At 47.5% G+C, this 21,591-nt stretch overlaps 1 protein-coding gene across 14 annotated transcripts in view; it reads left to right on the forward strand.

The window, feature by feature from the left end:
• The first annotated feature begins 1,478 nt into the window (after positions 1 to 1,478).
• Positions 1,479 to 21,591, forward strand: part of Znf532 (zinc finger protein 532) — a 109,587-nt gene continuing 89,474 nt past the window's right edge. The window contains exons 1-3 of one of the 14 annotated variants that reach the window (XM_031365893.1): positions 2,105 to 2,374; positions 3,980 to 4,061; positions 4,155 to 4,265. The gene's annotated coding sequence lies outside the window, so the exon portion shown is untranslated. The other 13 variants (XM_031365895.1, XM_031365892.1, XM_031365894.1 and 10 more) reach the window with 13 other exon arrangements.

Consider the following 21,591-nt stretch of genomic DNA (forward strand, 5'->3'; position numbering starts at 1 on the left):
GTGGTTTAAAAGCAGATGCGATGTTAGTTAGCTCCTGTCTTTTGTGCAAATGATGAGCGTGGGCTAGGAAACCAAATCCTCCCAGCCAAGGCTTGACCATAACACCGGGCTTTGACAGAGCCCGGATCACAAAGCCTTTGGCATTACAAATCCCCGGGGGTAGTTGCACAGCTGGATTCCTAGGATAAGCGAGTTAGACTTCGGTTTAGGGGGCACAACTCTTGTAACCATTTAAATACGGCCCCCTGAAGCTTTCATTGGTGTGGCAGGGAGTGGGGGAGGGGCAAGAGAGCAGTTTACGAAAGATTTCAAACCAACTCACGACCTTCCTATGCCATCCGCATGATCAAATTCCTTGTACTGTAACAGGGCGTTAGCCTATCAGAACCTCAGATTAGCAGCAGGTCCTGCCTGTATTCTCTTCAATGCACAGAATATTTTTTACATGCATATTAACAATGGCCTACCTTCAGGACCAAGGAAAAGGCTTCCTTTGAAATGAACTCAAGCCCAAGTAAGGTTGAAACACACAGTATACATGTTGGGTGGCATTGTTCTCTGGCTCCAAGAAGATGGCTTTGTAACACTAGGTAGGTCTTCCTACCTCTGCGCAGAGAGGCATTGGGACTTTTGTGCACCGTGGCACAAGCGCAGGTTGAAATTAAAGGCAGTTTAAAGGCGTTTGCATGAAAAGGTCTTTAAAGAGCAAAAGATCTTTTCCCATTGCACTTCCTACCACGGCCCTATCCCAGAGAACAATGGCTTCCTTCACGGAAGTTAATGCAAGCGAAGGCTGCGATTTAACAGGAAAACTTCTCTGTACCCTCTGCAGACGTTCACCAGTCTGATCTCCAAGGGACACTTCTGCTGGGATTCTTCACTGCTACTCCAGTGGCTGTATTGTCTTCAGAGTGCAAGCAAAGAGGAGGGAGGGAGCGGCTAGTTTTTTTTTTTTTTTAGGAGGTAATGGTGGAAGGGTTTTTTTTCCCAGGTCCCTCCATTTTGTCCTGCTTCCAGTCAGCACAATTAGCTCGACATGGAGGTTTCTCTTGTTCTTAAAACAACAACAGCAGCAGCAGCAAAAACCCAACCTCTTTCAGTGGCTTGCTCATCTGTGCACAATATGGGCACCAGGACACAGGGCTGGAAAACTGCGTACTTCATCTGGCATGGAAATGCAGAGTCTCCCTCTTGGCCTTTGGCTGGGTTTCTGTACGGTATCTTTTTTTGTCTGTGTTCTCTAAGCCATGACCACCTGCTGTATGTACAACGTGTGCCTGTTACATTTGTGCACTATCTCCCTTATAGAAGGTAAAGACCCAGCGATTACATCGTGTTTACTCAATATCATTCCCCCAGTTTAAAAAAAAAAAAAAAAAAAAAAACACCCTACATGAACCGAACATGCCATGCTTCAATCTGGCCCCAGTGGCTTTTTCTCTGAAAGCAAAACGTGTGTCTTTTACACCAGGGCTTTCTCCCCACCCCAGGGGTGTCTTCCATTCTTTTGTGGCTCAGTTTAAGGCGAAAAGGGCTCCAAACCACTAACTAACAGAAGGGAGTCCTTTCTTCCACCTCCTGGGAGAATCTCAGATTGAATTTATCTGAAGATAGCGTGCTCTCTTCTTACTTATTGCCACCATTACGAGGAGGACAGCACAACCACCACCTTGGCTTCAAGATCCTGGGTAGAGAGGCTCACGGGCATTTTTTTTTTTTTCCAACCATCTTTGGCGAGGCCTTGCTTCCTTCCACTCCAGTAAGTCGCGGCTTGGGGCCATGGAAAAAGGACTGGGTGAGAGTCTCAAGTGTCGTTTGAAAAGACAGCAAACCAGCCCCCGCTCGGCCCCGTCCCCAGCACCGCCACCAGCACCTCCGGGCCGGGCCGGGCCGTGCGTCCGCAGCCTTCCACCCGGGGCCGGCGAGGCGCCGCGGGCCGGCGGGGCGTCGCGGCCGCGGGCTTCGCGCTCCGCAGCCCGGCTCCGGCTCCCTTCCCCCACGGCGCCCCCTCCCCCTCGCCGCGCTCCCTTTTGTTCGCTCGCCGCCCGCCCGGGCGGCCCGAGCGCTAGGCCCCGGCGTGGCCCGGGCCGAGCCGCCGCCGCGCGGCCTAGAGCCCGCGCCCGGGAGCGGGGCCGGCGTCCGGGCGCGCGGCGAGGAGCCCAAGGGCGGCGAGGCCCGGCTCGGCTTTTGCACACAGACCCCGGCGGCGGGGAGGCGCGACACGCCCGTAGCATGGAAGCTGCCGCCGCCGCCGCCGCTCGCACTGCAGCGGGCGCAGCAGCAGCAGCCGCCGGCGGCGCGCGGAGCAGAGGTCGCCCGAGCCACGGCCCGGACACCCGGGCTTGAGCGCTGCGGAGGCCCGCCCGGCCAGGGGGTGGGTGTGCGCCTGGGACAGGGGACCGCGAGGGTGCGGGCGGACGTGGGCGGGAGGGGGCATTGGGCCCCTCGTGCCACCCCGCGGGTCACGGCGAGCGCGAGGCTCAGGCCCCTTGACCTGAGTGCGGCGGCCTGTCCCACCCTGGCTTTGGGGACAGCCGGCCTTCGCGCCCAGCCAGCTTGTTGAGGGGGGGGGCCGAGGCAGGGCCGGTGTTGCTAGGCCCCACCAGCTCCAGAGGGGGCCACGTGAGCTCAGGCTCGCCTCTCCCTGCAGAGCTGGTTGTGCTCAGATGGTTTTCCCAAGGCCTGGGTGCCCCCTCTTCCCTACTGTCCCTTGACTTGTCCCCTGACGCCCCACACCTCACCAGTGTGCTACCCAGAGGTGAAGGGATTTGGACCTCTTCTCCCCCCCACCCCCCAGGTGCTTGAAAGAAGAGAAGGTTGGAGGAGGAGGAGACTGGGGGGGCTGCTGGTGGTGGTGGTGACAGGGCTGGGAGAGAGAGGAGAAGGACGGAAGGGAGGAGGGGGCTGGGTGGGGTGGGGGGTGACAGGCAGAGAGGAGCCTGGTCAACAAGCCAGCACCACTCTGCTAGGAGGCCAGGCCGGCTCCTGCAGCCGACGCATCCTGTGTGTGAGGAGACACACATAGATTGCTTTCTTGGGGGCTCTTTGTCAGCCACCAACACAGGGAACACACACTGACACACACGTACACAAAGATCTGAGCCAGGTTGTGGGAGGTAAGTGGGGGAAAAAAAAAGACAAGGAGGGGGAAACAGTGTCTGCGGTGGGCTTCGGGTGGAGGGGAGAGGGATGAGCCCTGAGGGGCTGTGGGGGGCTCGTGAGGTGAGCATTTCCAGGGTCCTGGGCTTGTGTGGAGGGGGCACACACACACACACACACACACACACACACATACACACAATGACCTTTCCCTCTTCTGGAAGCCCTGAAAGGGAGAGACATCCCCAGCAGGCTCCCACCCTGTGCTGATTCTCAGGGACTTGTTGGCAACTCAGCGAGGGTTGCCATAGCTTTTTTATGTAGGGTGACCAGAACCGGCTGAAACTGGTTTGAGGCAGATCAGCTCCTGAACACAATGCAGTCACTGAGCTACCACAGTGGGATAGCAGCTTCCTCCCTCCATGGCAGCCAAAAGCAGAGGAGCTTGCAGGGAGCTACCATCCCAACACAGTATGTAAATGCACACTTAGACACCACACAGCGTTGGTACGTGACTAATGGAGCCCTAAAAGAGCCTGTGTAGGGATGATGGGGGCTGGGGGAAGGTGCACGTTTGTGGCTCTGAGATTCCTTGGGCTTTTCCTGCCTTTTTTTTTTTTTTTCTTCTTCTTCTTTTGCTTAAGGGATGGACAAGGAGCTGAGATTTATGACCCTTATTAAAGAAAAAAAAAAGTATGTGCCTTATTAGGGTGGGGACACTTGGTTTGTACAGCCTCTCTCTCTCTCTCTCTCTCTCCCCCTCTCTCTCTCTGTTTTTATGGAAACAAAACCAGAATGAACTGATGGATTTGTAATGGTAGTTTGTTGCTGGAGAATGCTACTTTTGCATGCATGCCTGTTTTTTTTTTTTCTCTTGCAGGCTATGTTCTGTCTTGTGCTTTTCCTTTTAGAAGCTGCTAGAGGGGATTGGGGATACTTGGGACTCTTATGAAGGCCAAAAGGTAACAATACTGTTCTAGGAAATGAGCATCCATGCGTTCCAGCGATGCTATCAGCCATCCATGCCGTCTCTCTTTTTTTTTTTTTCCTTGTAGGCCTGGTGAATGGGGCTGCTTTTAACCCTTTCATATTTGCAGAGAATGCAACCGTGTGACAGTAACTGAACACTGGTCCAAAGTCTTTCCAAAAAGGTCAAGGTTCACCAGGTGAGATATGCTATTTTTAGCATGAATCTAAATCTTAATTTGCACATCCACTTCTGACACTGGCTGACAGTGGATTGGTACCCTAGACATGAGTGGGGTTCATAGTGGAGACCAAATACCTTTTCTTCATGTTTAATGGGATTCCAGTGACCTTTTTTTTTTTTTTTTTTTTTTTTGATGGTGTTGCTATCAAGGCGAGATCTGAGTGCCTTCATTAAATCGCATGTGCCTGGGCGATTTGGAAGAGTCAGGCCTGGAAAGGCATGTTTAGAGGGTGGGAGGCGGCTGGGCCTTGTGGAGAATGCACTGTTTTTGCATAGAAGCAGTCCACATTTCGTGTTTTGACCACAGTTGTGAGAAAAGGAAGGGCTTCATCAAATCGAAGCAGGCCAGCCAGCTTTTTAGAGTGTGAGGAGCCTGGAGGTAGAGTCGCCTTTTGTTCCTCCTCCTCCTCTCCCTTTTCCTTGCTCCCCGGGTTGACCTGAAAGGTTTCTCAGGCAAGTGGTGGAATGTCTTTTATTGATTTTGGGGGCTGTCGACGGAGTGTTCACCATTGGATTATTTGTGGCATACATTTTAATGTTGGATGCTAAGGAAGGACTAAGAGAAACCAGGTCTCCCTGGTCTCCTCTGTGCAGGAATGACTGTCAGCTTATAGCTTTACTGTAGTGGGTGGTGGAAAATGTCTAATGCTTTGCTGCAGTCAGAATTGGGTTGGTTAAAAAAAAAAAATGTAAACTAGCGCTCAGAGAGGAGAGGAGAAGTGCAGAGGAGGGCAGCAAATTAGTGAAGAACAAAGGCTGTGGCAGCTTCCAGGAGAACACCAAACGTTTTGCCTTGGGGTTCCTTGTGCAAAGAACGACAACTTCCCCAAACAGGAAACCAGTCGCACCAGAGTCTGGTCCAATATGGTCTCAACAACAGAGCTGGTTCTGCCTTTCTGCTGGTTTGGTAAAAGCACAGTCAAGAGGAGCCCATGGGAGACCTGATTGCAAATACATTTTCTCCCTTTGAAGTGCGTATCATGTTCCTCTCTGGGTTCAGCTGAGTAGTCTGTTCAGAAATGCGGAGGATCTTAGCCTTGGTGAAGTTGTGTGCTGGCAGTTGGTGGGCAGTCTATCTGCACTAAAGGTGTTAACTATGCAGGGGTTTTATTGTTGGAATGTTTTTTTTTTTTTTCTCCCACTGGGCTGCAGAGAGTCGCCTGTGTGCTAGCATTGGCAAAAAGGGGAGGGAGTGCATGGTTAGCTTGGAATATTTTATAAAGTATTTAATAGGGATAAATGCAACCTCAGATGGATATGCCAGCACTGAGCTTCCACAACGGAACAGGGTTCTTTGCAAATCACACTGCTAAAATTGGTTTTCAGTTCTACCTCATTTTCGACTGCTAGGGGGTTCTGCAGATGACTGTGGTAGAAATAATGCTTGCCGACCATATTCGAATCTATACTGCATGGTGTGTTGGCCCCTGAGTTTCTGGTGCCAACTAAAACTCAGATGGCTAATGTGATAAAATTAGCTTAGGACAATAAGCTGGTCTATCATTTAGTCCTTCATTCCGGTCTTTCCAGGGGCAGGGGGTTTATTTAACTTTCACAGCTAGCCTCTTGCAATGACCATTTCTTGAGAATGTGTTTCAAAAGCCCCTTTTTAGGTACTGCATGTCGTGGAATGTTCTGGTCTGATGTACTCTCTTGTTGGTTTTAGCTTTGTTCTCCTCCCCCCACCCCCCCACCCCCCTCAAGAAGCCTCTCCTGAAAATGGCATTTGTTTTACATTTAGGCCAGTCTTTCCAGCTGCAAATGCTGTTGGAGGCTGGGGAGCTGGCTCTCCCAGGCAGCGATCATGAGCTCATCTTGGATTGGAGTTGGCCTCAGGTGTTGATCTCATGCTGGGCTGTAACAAGGTAGCAGGCCTGTGTCTCCAGGGAGAGGGACCCAGAGACACAGCGTTCTGGAGACTAAGCAAGGGCATGCTCCTTCCTGACTCTCCCGGGAAGGAACACCATGGCTTCCATGCTGGAGCTGCAGCTGGCGCCTGCTTGCTACTTCTGAGGCAGTCTCTGAGGAGGACCTTCAGGCCTTCCCTGTCTGCAGCAGGAATGTGCGGGTTTGGCGAGAGCACACTGGAAAGAAAGTGTAACTGGGTGGTGAACACTTGCTTGTTTTCATCCTTTGCCTGAAGTTGAGTCATGTTTTCCATGTTAAGGAACACTCAATCCAAGGGTTTTTCTTTCTTTCTTTTGCAGCTTTAACCTGGTTCAGGGTTTCATTCTGTGTCCCTGGTCTCTCTCTTGATCCTTCTCTCCCACCCTCTCTTTTCTCTTAAACACCCTTACCCCACCTCGGAGTCAGGGTCTTGATGTGAAGCTCAGGCTGTCCTCAGATGTCATCCTTCTACCTGGCTCTGAGGGCCAAGGTTACAGACATGTGCCACCATGACAGCCCAGCTCATTTTTAAGGACAGACTTGGAAGGAGGTAGATCACATTTAAGTGGATTTTTTTTTTTTTTTTTTTTTTTTGCTTACACTTGCTAGGTTGCGTCACCACATTAAGACTTGGGCCCTTCCTTTGAACCCCTTTTGTCAGCCTCTGTGTGGTGTGGATTCTGAGTAACCTTGCCCGTGACCTTGGTGAGAGCTGAGCCTTAAGTATAAATGCTTCAGAAGTTAGCCTGATGTGGAATCTATAAAGGTACAAGGTGCAGGAACAGAGCTGGAGAACAGTTGGGGACACTCCTTCCTCACCGGCACCCCCCCCCCAATCTCTCCCCCACTTCTCAGACTCAGAACTAAGACAGCAGCCCTCACAGACAGCAGCCCGGAAGTCTGTTATGTTGGTATAAAATATGTTTTAGAGATGATCCCTGGTCTCTAGGTATGATGAGAGGGTTTAAAATGTTTAATTTACACCCAGGGACATAAGGTGCACAGTTCCTTAGGTTTTGACCTGTGTGTAGAGCCACATATGAGTTGATATAATCCATGCAAAAATTATGCTGAGACTTCTTGCTGCTCTTTTGAGGCAAACTCTTTCCCCACCTAAGCCCTCGGCAGCCGCAATCCTACCTACGGGTTGGCTCTTCTAGTCTTCTCCGGCAAATTTTTTGGGCATTTCCAAACAATGGCTTCTTCCACTTGACAACATGTGCCTGAAGCATCTCTATTGCTTTGTGTATAGTCGGTTCTAGGTCCTTTTTATTGGTGAGTACTATTCCACCGTCTGGATAGACCACAGTTTGTCTGTCTTTACCCTGGTTGAACAACAGTCCAGTTTCAGGAGATCCAGGTGATCCAGATGAACCAGGTGATCATGGACAAAACCTAACTCAAATATCCGTACAGGTTTTCGTATCAGCATTTTTAGTTTTATTGTTTGCTCATATATATGAGTTTGAAGTTTAAATAAAATAAATTGAACTCACTGTATCATATAGAAGAGATTCGACCTTGGCAGCTGCAGTTAGGCCTTCCCAGAAGAGCTGGGGCCCACGAGGCCACGGAGAGATGTTCGTGATAGAGGAGCTATAATGGGATGATATGCTTTATCACCCTGAACTAATCGGAATTAGCCAAAAGGGAAACAAAAAGCTGCAAGTGGTAAAACAACCTTTTATTTCTTCCAGTAATTATTTTTAATCTCAAGCCTAGTCTGGCAGAGCATTTGTTTTCAGTTCAGTGAAATACCACACAATAGTAGAATTGAAATTTGGAAAATGATACATGGAAGATCTCTGAAATCTCAGTGTCTATAAATAGTCTCTTCAAAATATATGTATATATGTATATGTATGTATGTATACATATACATATATATACATATATATATAAATATAACACACACACACACACACACACACACACACACACACACACACACACACACACCCCAGTTGAAGTAATTGGATACCCAGAAAGGAGGTGACTGTTTGAGCACTCTCATGGCAGTGAAGAGTGGAGAGATTTGAAAACAAGTCTTTTTTTTTTTTTTCCCTTGTGACAGAGTCTCCCTCCTGTAGCCCACACTGTCCCGGAACTCATTATGTAACCGAGGCTGGTTTTAACCCTGAGTGCTACATTTTTTTCCCCTTCTCCATTTTGGCTAAAATGAGTTCATGAAGGAGAAAGGGGCAGCTAAGGAGAAAGTTCCTCAATGGGCGGGGAAGGATAGGGAGAGAGAGAGAGAGAGAGAGAGAGAGAGAGAGAGAGAGAGAGAGAGAGAGAGAGAGAGAGAGAGAGAGAGAGAGAGAGAGAGAGAGAAAAAGAAAGATAGATATGTCCTGGAGGCATATAGAGAGAGGTGAGCCCAGGAATCTTCAAGCCATGCAAATGAGAGGAGCTTTCCCTTGGGCACCAGAGGCTTCCTTGTTTTTTGAGCAGTAGGCATCTTTCAAGGTTCTGGGAAAGCTGAGGAAAGAGGAAACCAGAGAACAAAAGAGTAGGAAGTAGCCCACAGAGCTCTCATAGAAATGGAACTGGCAGCCTGGCGGTGGTGATACCAGCACTTGGGAAGCAGAGGCAGGCAGATTTCTGAGTTCGAGACCAGCCTGGCCTACAGAGTGAGTTCCAGAGAGAGAAACCCTGTCTGGAAAAACAAAAACAAAAAAACAAAAAAAAGAAGAAATGGGACTGGACATCTACTGTTACTGTCTGGGAGGAGCCCTGAAGTGGAGGCTTTGCAGTTGACCCTGGAAAGTCCTTGAGTGTGTGAGGCTGGCCAAGGTTCTGGAAGAACATGTGAGCTTGGGAGCAGTGTTAGGAAGGTACAGAGAGAGCCGGGTGGTCATGTGGTTATGGCAGTGTGGTAGCCATGTTGATGCCCATGAGGCAGAGAAAGGCAAGACTGGTGAGGATCTTCCTGGACAGTCCTGGTGACTCTGAATACTAGTATTAGCAGAAAGATTTAGTTTTCATCCCAAAAGTCTTGTGAGAATACCCTGGAAATAGAATGGAAGCTAATGAGGCTGGAGGTGGGAAGGTCCAGTGGGGACTGTCCCCCACCTCCACCCCTGCAGCAACTGTGGGGACTCTAAGAAGCTGTTAATTCCCACTGTTGTGGGAATGGAGTGGAGGGTGGTTCCATGAGAGGCCAGGCCACGTGTGGGGAAGCTGTGGAGCTGGAAGGCTGAAGGAAGGTCTTGGGGGTGACACATAGGTTACTTGGCAGCTGGTTCTCTCTGTTTTAAGATGATCAGGTCGGAAGGCAGAGGAGATGGGAAAAGAATGCTTTTGAAGATCTGTAATCTGCTGAGTTCAGGTTTGGGTGTAGTTGCCTGGTCGGGGCTCTCTGCCTCTTTAGCTCCTTTGGTGTGGCTGACTGGGCTAGAGGTCAGATTGGGCAGATGGCAGCATCAGTTCTCAGTAGAGAAAGCAGTTCTAAGATGACTTGTATGTACCTCACACCAGGGAGTACTGAACATTCTGTGTGGTGGTGGGTCTTTCCTGTTCATACAAACCTCCGAGGAAACGAGGCCCTTCTCCTGGGGACAGTGTGGAAGCTAGAAGGAATAGAGAGATGCTTTTGTCTTCACGTGCTCTGCAGAGGAAAAGGAAAGCCCAATGAGTAGAAAGTGAGATGCAAATAAGAGATTAGCAACTCAGCTCTAACAGTTTCTAATTACAGGGCAGAATGTTTAATCATGCTACACTCTAATAAAGGTCATTTAAAACAGGAATTGTTTATTTTCTGGAATTTTCGGTTTAATATTTTCAGACTTTGTAGCTATACCCTTGGAAGAGGAAGTCACAGATAAGAAGACTTGTCACTAATACAGGGCAGTGATTACAGGAAGACAGGTGTGAAGAGTTTGGGATCCTCTCAGATAGTGGCAGTATAATGCCTTATTTTGTAAAATCTGCCGAGAGTGTCTGCACAGTTTAAAATGCATGTTTCAGAAAGTTGGGGAGAAGCTCAGTGGCTAGCATGCAAGAGGTTCTGGGGTCCATCTCTAGCACCACAGGGAAGCAATAGTTGGAGGGTAGAACATTTTCTAAGAAGGCACAAACCAGTATCCACAGGGAGCAAGTGTAAGCACTGGAGTATCTGGTGGGTTTTGTTTGTTTTTTTTTTTTTTCAGGCAGGGTCTTACTTTGTAGTCCTGGCTGTCCCGCAACTCAGTTTGTTGACCAGGCTAGCCTCTAACTCACAGAGATCTTCCTGAGTCTGTCCCCTAAATGATAGGATTAAAGGAGTGTGGTGCCATGGCCTGCTTTAATCTGGTGAGTTTTAGACTCAGATGATTTCAGATAATGCTGAAATAGTGGGGTGAGCCATCCCATTGGACAGTGGGGAACTGAGGCTTGCACTCTGTCTGGCATAGGGCTCCCAGATTATGTGTAATGGTACATACACATAATCCCTAACACATGCTCCCTAACACATGGATGGTGGCTCAAAGGAGGATCTTCAGAGGCAGAGCAGGTGCCAGGCCTCAGATGCTGGGATGCTCCTCAGGCTGGGATGCTCCTCAGGCTGGGATGCTCCTCAGGCTGGGATGATCAGACTGGTGGGTCACAGCCCTAAGGCTGACTTGGGATACAACAGAGTCTTCCTGACTACTTATCACATAGGGGGACGCGTTCTCTGTATCAGAGCTGGCTCTAGAAATAGCACATTGGACGGACAGAAGTTTCCTGGGCACAGTGGAAGCGAGAAGGAATAAAGAGATGTGCTAAAAATGAGAAAAAAAAAAATGAAGGCGAGATGCGAGTGATCCAACCCTAACTAAGCACAGCTTAAAGAATTCTTGGACTCAGCTTTTCCAGGCAGGACATTCAAGAGGGGAGAGTCATTCTGTTTGATTGACATCTGCATACAGAAACGCAGTTTTAGAGAAATGCCCAGTGGCTTTCTTGGCTGTCACGTGTCTCCCTGCTAAGGCTGCTGTCTGTCTTTGGCCACACATACTAGCATTGCGTGGTTTTCGCTAAAGTTGATTATTACACCTTTACATTGTTAGAGCTTCCTAGCATGCAGAAGAACAGTGCCGAAGACCTGGTAGATAATCAGGTGGTTCATCAGCTTCGGCCATATTTCGAGATGCAGATTCATTTTGGAGGCTGATTCTTGTGGCTAGTAATGGGCATTTTTTTTTTTTTTTTGTGATTTTTTTTTTTTTTTGTTTGAGGCAAGAGGTTATAGAGATCTGAGTCCTACGGTAAGATTGTTAAAAAGCTCCAGAGATTAGATCATTCCAAGTCCACTGCTTTAAAAGGACTCATGGCTGGATGTGGTTCAGATATAATTTGTAATTTTTGCCACATTTTTTTTTTTCGTACAGCTAATCCAAATAGAGCATCAGATAGTTCATAGCTGATGGAGATCCAGAACCCCGCATTTGGATTGCCATCTAAGAGTCCTTCCACCATGGCTTTCTAGATGGATTCTAGACTTTTGTGTTTTGGTGGTATATAATTCTGCTCACATTTGGAATTTGTATCAGATGAATCTGAAAACATGAGTTAATTGAATTAAGTCTCCCATGGGGACTCTGATAAGCTGGATGCTAACAGTCTTGATTGTTTTATACAGTAGGGCCAAGAGGGTAGGTGGGAAAGATGATGCTCAATGTGTGCTTAGCTCTGGGTGTGAGGCTGTGGGACTGGTTAGATGGCCTTGTCAAATTCTGGAGTGTCCTATTTGCGCCATCCTCAGTGATAGACCTATGATCAACCCTTACCAGCTGTAGGACCTGGAACTAGTTACTAAACTCCAAAGCGGGCTTTTCCAGGACTTGCCTGGAACTTGGTCATGCCCATTACAACCGAATGCATGCAGTAAGCCCTTCCCCAAATTGTGCTTTTATCCAGTGTTCCCTGGTCTTCCATTTGAGGAAAATGGCATTGCTTTGTATTGGGTTCTGAAGAGTCTTGTGTTTCTGTGCTCTTTCCTCATTTGCAAGTAGACAGTTCATTTTGACCATAAAAATACAAAGAATATGTATCATCTACTTGTGTCTGGGGCTTCAGCCACAGCTGCCTTATATCTGGTTAAAAGTGGTTGAAACATTGGTTGAAAACTTCATTTTCTTTGGAATTAAATCTTGTGTCTCGCCTCTCTTTACTACCTCATTGACTCTGGTCAAGATGAACTTAAACAACAGAGCTTGTATACAAAGCAGTGCAGCCTTGCTGGGTCTGGTGTCTCCAGCCTTGAGTCTAAGCACTTGGGAAGGAGAGGCAGGCTAATCTCTGAGTTCTAGGCCAACCACGGTTACGACCTGAGGCCCTGTCTCTAACAAAAGTGGCAGCTTAACGATGACATTTTCCACTGGCTCTCCGTCTCATCACATGTTTGTATGATAGCACCCACACGTTCATGTCTGCACAGGAACCATAAATAGAAGATGCACCTGGAAAATGGACCTCGCATGCCTGCCTGTAACTCTCAACACTCAGGGATGAGCAAGGTCATTCTCTGGTAATAGGGAGTCCAAGAGTAGCCTAGACTACTTAAAAGAGATGTGAAATAATTTCTCATTAATTTTTTACATTGGTTATGTAGTGAGTGAGTATCACTGTGATTAAATGCCCTCAGTCGGCACACAGTTGCCACATCACATGATCTGCTGTTCAGGTTCATTTTATCCTGAACTTTTTCTCTCACGAATACGACTCGTAGGAAATTTAAAACTGTGTCTGGTTTTCATATGTTTCTATTGGGCAGGATACTCTGGAGTGTCGGGAGGCCATGCATCAGAAATCGTTTTGGTGGTGTAACTCCTGGTGCCTTCCATTATTCATTGTGTTTATTCAGTGGTCTGTTGGTTGGAAAACAGTGACTACAATGACTATCAGTGTCCCCTTGTTAGAGAAGCCTGCCCTTTCTAGACGCAGCCAGTTTTTCTGTCCCAGGTGTTCTTAATTCCTCTCTTGGCCACAGGGTTTGCACAGCTATGCTCAGTGTGAGCTCCAGGAAAGAAAGCGTTGCTTGTTGTAGCTTACTAGGTGTGTGCTGTAGGCCTCAGGAAGGCGTTCTTGTCTGCCTGTGAAGGCTCAGTGACCATTCCTGCGGCTGTGATGGCACAGGCCCTTAATCCCAGGACTTGGGAAGCAGATGGAGTTCTGTGAATTTGAGGCCAGCCTGGTCTACTCAGTAAATTCCAGGACAGCCAGAATACACAGTGGGACCCTGTGTCAGGGGAGGAAAACAAAAAAAAAAAAAAACAAGAAAGATTTCATGTACCATTCCTGAGTGACAGATAATAGATTTGAACCAGAGTCAAGTTGTTATAAATTGTCCATCCCCTCCGCCTTCCCAGCATGCACTGCTTCCTCCTGTGTTTGTATGTAGCAGCTCTCCTTGCTTGTGCTGTTCTGTGCCTGTCACCCAGGGCTGGTGGCCTGTCTAGTCTTCTACAGTCACTTCTCACTTTAATTGATGCACAGATCATAAGGATTTTGTTAGTGTTTGAACTGCTTGACCGAGCCCAGGCCTGTGCTTTCCTGGTGTTCCCTACAGGAACTGAGCTACACCTTCAGCCTCTTCTGTTCTTGTGTCCTTGTGACTGCACTGTAGTGCATCCTGTGTGAGCCACCACTCCCAGCTCCCCCTTAACCCTTTAGCACCTCTAGTCTCATAAGGCAGACGATGTCAGAAGGGCTGTCATCAACACATAGGCAGTGCTTCCAAGGTTAGTAGGCTCAGTAATTTGGGATCTAGTGAGAGCTAGGAATTCAGATTCTATAATAATCAGTCACCATTTCTGTCTCTAGCTGACAAGGAGTTGGAGTGACTGGTGACTTGTAAGAGTGAGTTAGAAGGCAGCCACCTCACAGCGGTGTTGGAAGATGGCTGACACTCCTTTTCTAGCACATGGTAAAAGTCCACTAGCAGTGCATCATGGGGACCAGCTCTCCTGGGAAGGTCACCATGGAGTCCCAGCCAGCCAGCAAATTGAGCTGTAGGATTGTGCTGATGTACTGAGTGAACTGTGAGAGACTGGACCGGTAGATTTTTTACACTGGTACACTGATGAACTCTGAGTTAGTAGCAGTTGTGTCAGATGAGGTAGTTTACCCCAACTTTACAAAAGCCTGCCTTAAAACACAAATCATAGTGGAATTTATATCATGTTGGACACTTGGCCACCGTTCTATGAAATATGAACCTGGAACATTGACAGTGAGTTATTAGTTCGTTGACTGAACCTTTCATCTGGTAGTTTAGCTCATAAGCTTGCTTCTTGCATTTGGGAGTCTCTTCTGGGCTGATGGAGGTAGTAGGGCTGCTATGGGGTCGCAGATTGCTGCAATAGGGCTGGACCGTGGTTTGGTGGAATGGGACCAAGCTGGGCTGCCCTGGAGAAAGGATAGAGGAATTGTGAGTGTCAGGAGCTGTGGAGTTTGGAATGTAGCTGGAGCAAATTAAGCCTGACTTGGAGTTTGCCAAGAATCAGGATGAGCTAGGAGCCAAAGACCAGAAGTCAGCCCACAGAGGGCATCAGAGGGCCCAGCAGAGAGAAGGTCACAGTGCAAGGAAACAAGCAAGAATGTGGGGAATGCAGTACAATAGTTACAACAGAGTGCAAAATGGTAGGGACTGTCCGAGTGACGTGTGCTAATAGGAGAGGCTCTGGGGCCAGGAGCTGAACACATGTGTGAGCAAGACTCTTAGGAAAGACCTGCAGACTCTATGTGGATAGTGACAAAGGACACTGGTGTGACAGAAGTGAGTTGCATGGACAGGGAGCGCTAACAGTTTCTTATAGGGAGTTTCAGGGAAAGCACTAAAAGACTTGATTCATTTGCTGTTTGTGTGCCCTAGAGGTGACATGATAAAGACAGAGCCTCAAGCTAGCCAAGGCTACATAGTGAGACTGTCTGAAAACAAACAAAACCCCAAAAGATTCTCTGTGACAAAATTGCATTTCTTTTTATTTGTAAAACTCTTCTTTTTTTGGTTTTTCGAGACAGGATTTCTCTGTGTAGCCCTGGCTGTCCTGGAACTCACTCTGTAGACCAGGCTGGCCTCAAACTCAGAAATTCACCTGCCTCTGCCTCCCAAGTGCTGGGACTAAAGGTGTGCGCCACCATCGCCCGGCCTGAATTGCTCTTTTTGGGTTCTAAAGTGAAGCAAAGGAAGAAAGGGTTCTAAAACAGATAAGTTTTAGAACTTATCTGATCGGAGCTCAACTTCTTACCTTAGCTGGGTGTGATGGCTTAATGCCTGTAACCACAGCAGTCCAAAGTGGGAGGGAGAACGTCAGGAGTTCGAGGCCAGCTTGGACCTCCAGACCACCCATGTTGTGCAGGGTTAGAGTGTGAGACGCTTCCCAAACAAAACCAAAAATCACTACTACCTATAGAAACCCAACCCAAAAGAGCCCGTCATCTCTCCCTCAAGTCCAGTAGGGCAGGTGAGGTGGCCGAGAGGGTAAGGACACTTGTCACCAGACTATTTGAGTTCAATCCCTGGGACACAAATGGTGGACGGGACTGACGCCCACAGCTCTTCTCCTACCTTCCTATGTGCCCCCCATATACAATAAATAAATAATGAGAATGATGATGATGATAATACTGGGTAAGAAGTGTTTAACTTGTGACATTTGCTCCACAAACGCAAAATGCATGGCTCATGGAAGGTGGTGCCTTGCCCTGTGATGTGGGAGATAGGGGATTTGTGTGACTCACTGGGGGAAATCTTTTAAACCTACGTTTAGGGTCTTGCCCAGACACACCGGTATACATTTTAAGGGCCTCTCGCCCTATTTTTGCTTTTTGGGACAGAGTTCTTTCTAGCTGTCTTGGAACTTACTTTGTAGACTGGCCTTGAACTCCGAGACCCATCTGCCTCTGCCTCTCGTGTGCTGAGATCAACTACCGCAGGCCTTCTCAGCTAGTCAGTTAGTTGTATGTGTGTGCTTGGTGTCCTCATAGGCACTGACAGTACTGGGTAATGTCACGTCTGATGGCAGTTTGGCACGTGACACAATAGTGATTGGACTGTCTGGTTTTATGGAGACAGGTCAAGAATTAAACATGCTCCTGTAATCCTAAGGGTTAGGATATCCTTGGCTCCAGCTGAGTTTCAAATTGAACTGTAGTGTCTTCGGTTACACTGTGCTCCAGTTTCAGGTCATTGAAGTAGGAAAAATCTTCCTCTGTTTTACTTCTTAGAAGATTTTGCCAAAAGTGTCTGTTTGTTAAGGGGGCTTAAGGACAATCTTTGTCACCCTGTGGATTGCTGGGAATTCTGGCGGTATCTACCTTGGTATCGTCTGTGGGGAGTGGCACCACTGTGGCACACTTTGTTCTAGGACTCTCTCTGTTACAAGTCCAACACTGACCTTTTGTCTTTATTACTTTGTTTCCCAGTGAGGATATTACTCCGTAGCTCTGCCTAGCCTTGAACTCCTGATGCTTCTGCCTAGTTTTGGGTCCCCTATCCTGGCCACTGAACTTGCTCTGATACTGCAGTAACTCACATTTAGAAAGGGCTGAGTTCTAGGTACTGTAGTGAGCGCTTTCTTGGTTTCTTTGTTGCTGTTGATTAGATTTAGATTTATTAGTATGGCTGTTTGCCTGCATGCAGGTGCATTGTGGGTCTGCAGACAGAGGCCAAAGAGAGTGTCAGATTCCTTGGAAATAGTTCCATGTGGTGGTAAGCTGCCATGTCAGTGCTGGGAACTGAGCCTGAGGCTTCTGCAAGAGCAGCCGGTGCTCTTACCTGCTGAGCCATCTCTCTCAAACCCACTCACTCGGTTTAGTTAACCCTCACAATAACTCTTTTTAAAATGAGAATAAATTTTACTAATTTTTGAGAACTTCATACAATATATTTTGATCACATTTAATCCCACTCCTCCTAGATTCAACTCCTATACCTCCAAACATTTGTAATGAAACAGAGAGAACTCGTATCTCTGTTTTACATTTGCAGATTTTTTTTTTCTCTTGAGTCTTGCAGGGTAGCTTAGGCCAGCCTTGAACTTAAAGTGATCCTCCTGTCTTAGCATCTCAAGTGCTTCAATCATGAGCATGCATCACTGTCTGGCTTCAGAAGTGCAGTTTTAAAGGATGGTGTGACATGACAAGGGTGTAGCTTAGTGGGAGGGGACTTGCAAATCCTGTGCCCTGCCCTGAGTTTGGCCCTTGGCACTGTGATCCAACACTGTGCTCCGGTGTTAGCGTCTCTTACCTGTGTCCTCCTTTACCATGTACGCCTGAAGCTTACGGCACAGACATTCTCCTCTTGGCATTACTTAGAGAGCCAGTCAAGTGACAGCTTTATTTTGATTTTATTGATAGGATCTTACTGTGTATCCTGGCTAGTCTAGAACTCCCTGTAGACCTGTCTGGTTTCGAACTGAAAAGTATCTGTCTACGTCCACCTTGAGTGCTGGATTAAAGGAGAATATTACCAAATCCAGCGTCACATGGGGTTTTAAATAATCATCTCTATGGCATTGAACTGTAGGCGAAATCCTTTGAGAAAAACTTGTTTTTTTTTCAGAAGACATTTTCTTTTCTTTTTTTTTTTTTTTTTTTTTTTTTTTTTTTTTTTTTTTTTTTTGGTTTTTAAGACAGGGTTTCTCTATATAGCTCTGGCTGTCCTGGAACTCACTCTGTAGACTAGGCTGGCCTTGAACTCAGAAATCCACCTGCCTCTGCCTCCCAAGTGTTGGGATTAAAGTTGCTTAAGCCAGGAACCCCTGCGGGCTTGCTTCCTGTCCTGGGTACTATGGTGGGAAAATCATGGGATCATAGGACTCACTCAGAGAGAGGTGGGGGTGGGGGGAGGGAGGCTGTGCGTTTAGCCAAACATTCTCCTACATACTTTAAAAAGTATTTGTTTTTATGTGCATGGGTGTTTGGCCGCATACATGCATGTACATCAGATATTTGCAGTGTCTATAGAGGCCAGAAATAGGCATCAGAACTGCCATGTGAATGCTGTGAATTGAACCCGGGTCCTGTAAGAGCAGCCAGTGCTCCTAATCCCTGAGACATCTGTAGCCCTTCTGCTAACTCCCTGATGCTAGATCTTGTTCTTCCTCTGTTGAGTGGAGAGTTTGAGTAACCAGTGGCATATGGCAGCATGAACATTGTTCTAAGCTGGTGACTGTTGGTGATGAAGTTAAGGAAGAGATGACTTGCTTCTGGCTAATCCTGGAGGGTTTTGTCTGTCTCCCCCCTCGGTGTATCAGCAGCTGATGAGGCGCTGTAAATGACCCTCCTTCTCTGCCCACCTCCACGGCTGTTTTCAGTTTACTTCAGGAAGTGGGCAGCACATGTTGGCATTGGGATGCTCTCAGTAGTACTTACAGATGAAAGCATTGTATTTTGTAATTTAAAAAAAAAAATTGGTTTTAGTGCTTTGGCATCCAGTGGGAATTGCCTCATAGTTAAACATTAGAGCTGGTTTTTGATGATGAGAACCATTTTGTAACTTTTTGGGTGGTCATATATCCACTCCTCACTCCTGGAAGGAGAGAAGTACAGGTCAGAATGAGACTGGAGCAGTGGCTTGCCATTCGTCTGTGCTAACACAGGCTGTGGTGCAGTTGACTGGGGGAGGCAGGTTTATCAAGAGCCCGGGTTTTGGTGTTGGTGGCAGACAACCTGTGATACCCGCGGAGCGTTGCTGTTTGTGTGCAGCAAGATTTCTCAGTCTCAGCATTGCTGACCATACCGACCGACGTTCCCTGTTGTGAGGAGCTGCGCTGTGCATGTCCATGGTAGGATGTTTAGCAGCATACTTGTTTGGCCACCTTCTGGTGGTCGATTTCTACCACTAGAGTGCTTCTCTTTCCTTTGTTAGGACATCCAGAATGTCGAAGGACAGATGAGCTCAGTAGAAAACCACTGACTTCAAATCTTGCGGTGAGAATAGTAGTTCAAACAATTTTTAGAAATTGTTGTGTGTGCATGTATGTTTGTGAACACATGTATGGGTGCATGCTTGCCATGGTGTGTCAAGGTCTGAAGACACCTTTGGGAAGTCAGCTTTCTCCTGCTGTGCTGCCTTTATGTGAGCTGTGGGGATTGAACTCAGGTCTTCTAGGGTTGGATAGCAAGCACTTTACCCACTGAGCCATCTCAGAATCCCTGGTAAAAGCTAGAGTGGTAAAAGCGCCATCAAGAAAACCTCCAGTGAGAGAAGCCAGCAGGCTGACCTTTTGTGAACTATCAGCTCCCCAGAGAAGTCTGCGGTTCCTGCGTTCCCTTTTCTCACCCTCCCATCCCCTCTCACCCCTGTTTTGCTCTCTCCTTATCTTTCTTTTCCCCAGGGTGGCCTTGAACTTGAGGCAGTCCTGCTGCTGACTCCCACCTTCTTACTGGCAGTGACAGGTTTGCACCCACACACGTGTGTACAAGTACTTCTTCCCCAACACACACAGACAGGGTTTTGCTTGTAACCCAGACTGGCCTCTTGCTTCATCCTCTCATGCTAGGATTACAACTGTGTGCCATTACTACACCAAGCTTCTCGGGTGTGTATGTGTTTGTATATATAGTATGTGTGCGTGTATGTATATGTATATAAACGTACATGTGTTATATGTGTGTGTGCTTGAGTGAATGCATATGTACCATGTGCACGCAGGAGCTCATGAAAGTGGGCATTGGATCCCCAGGAACTGGAATTTACAAGTGGTTATAAGCTGCTCTGTGGGTGCTGGGAACCAAATCCTAGTCCTCTGCAAGAGCAGCAAGTGCTCCTAACCACTGAGTCATCTCTTTAGCCCCAGGATTCTCCCATATTTAACAATAACGACAAAAATTTACATTACATTTTCATGTCTTTACTTTATGTACATGTGCTACTGTGTGACTGTGGAGACCAAAGGACCGTTTGTGGGGATAGGGCCTTCTTCCTGTGTGGTTCCTGAACCCAGGTTGGTGATGGCAAATACCTTTACCTGCCAATTTGTCTCACTGGCCCTGTCATTTTTAATGTTGGAAATCTCAAAAATGTTTGTGAATATTTTAAATTTGGGAAGTAGAAATGAGAAGAAACAGCAGTGTGAGCAGCCTGGGAGCATCCAAGGACCATCAGAGGAGCAGAGGGCTCCTGGCAGGGATTTGGAAGGTCTGGTCTGCTCAGGTGATAAGGGAAAGAGTTGCTTTGAAGCTCTCATTTCTGTACTCAAAATATCACTTCTAATTTAGGAAATCTATATTTTACCTTAAAGTAGAGCCATGGAGAAGCCACTAAAAAGCATGACATTTATAGACCCTAGAGGAAGACATCTGGAGTCTGGGTGTGCCTGCTCCTGACCAGGGGTGTGCCTGCTCCTGACCAGGGGTGTGCCTGCTCCTGACCAGGGGTGTGCCTGCTCCTGACCGGGGGTGTGCTGTTGGCTACTTTTTACGTAGTTATGAAATGCTGGAACTCACTAAAGTGGCTTTATTTGAAGCTAGGCACACACCTTTAATCCCAGCACTCGGGAGGCAGAGGCAGGCTGCTCTCTTGAGTTCAAGGTCAGCCTGGTCTACAAATTGAGTCCAGGACAACCAGGGCTATACAGAGAAACCCTGTCTCAAAAAAACCATAAAAGAAGAAAAGGTTTTATTTATTTATTTATTTATTTATTTATTTGTTTGTTTGTTTTCGAGACAGGGTTTCTCTGTATAGCCCTGGCTGTCATGGAACTCACTCTGTAGACCAGACTGGCCTCAAACTCAGAAATCTGCCTGCCTCTGCCTCCCAAGCGCTGGGATTAAAGGTGTGCGCCACCACCGCCCGGCGAAAAAAAGGTTTTATTAACTCAAAGGCAGTTGATATCTAAGTATGAAGACATGTAGGGAAAGCTTTATTACTTGAGTGCGGAGCCACTTGAATAACTCTCCCCTTGAGGAGAGTCTTGAGAGGCTGGACCAGGTGACTAGCACTTGGGAAACTGAGGCAGAAAGACCTGGGGAGTTCAGGGTTAAGAGATGCTCAGCTGATGAGCATAAGGACCTGAGTTTGCATCCCCATCATCCACAGTAGATGTGCTCTATCAGTGGACATAGAGATAAAGTACGTTAAGCAGAAGGCCGAACGTGTAGGAAATTGAAAGTCCCATCTGCTTCCTTTTACGTAGTGAGAGAATTTGGAAATGTTAAATTACTTTTATATGAATGAGCTTTCTGTTTTGTTTTGAATCTGGGTCTTGAACTCATGGCAGTTCTCCTGCCTGAGCATCTGAGAGCCACCACAGCTGGCTGATTTTTTGTTTTATAAGGAATATAAAGGAATTTAGCATTTAGACCCAGCTTAAAATGGCTCAGGTGGGGCTGGGTGTGGCGCCGCAGGCCTTTAATCCCAGCAGAGACAGGCCAGTCTTTGAGTTTGAGGTCATCCTGGTTTACATATGAGTACCAGGTTACCCAGA

This window comes from Mastomys coucha, unplaced genomic scaffold, assembly GCF_008632895.1.
Source record: "Mastomys coucha isolate ucsf_1 unplaced genomic scaffold, UCSF_Mcou_1 pScaffold13, whole genome shotgun sequence".
Lineage (NCBI taxonomy): Eukaryota > Metazoa > Chordata > Mammalia > Rodentia > Muridae > Mastomys > Mastomys coucha.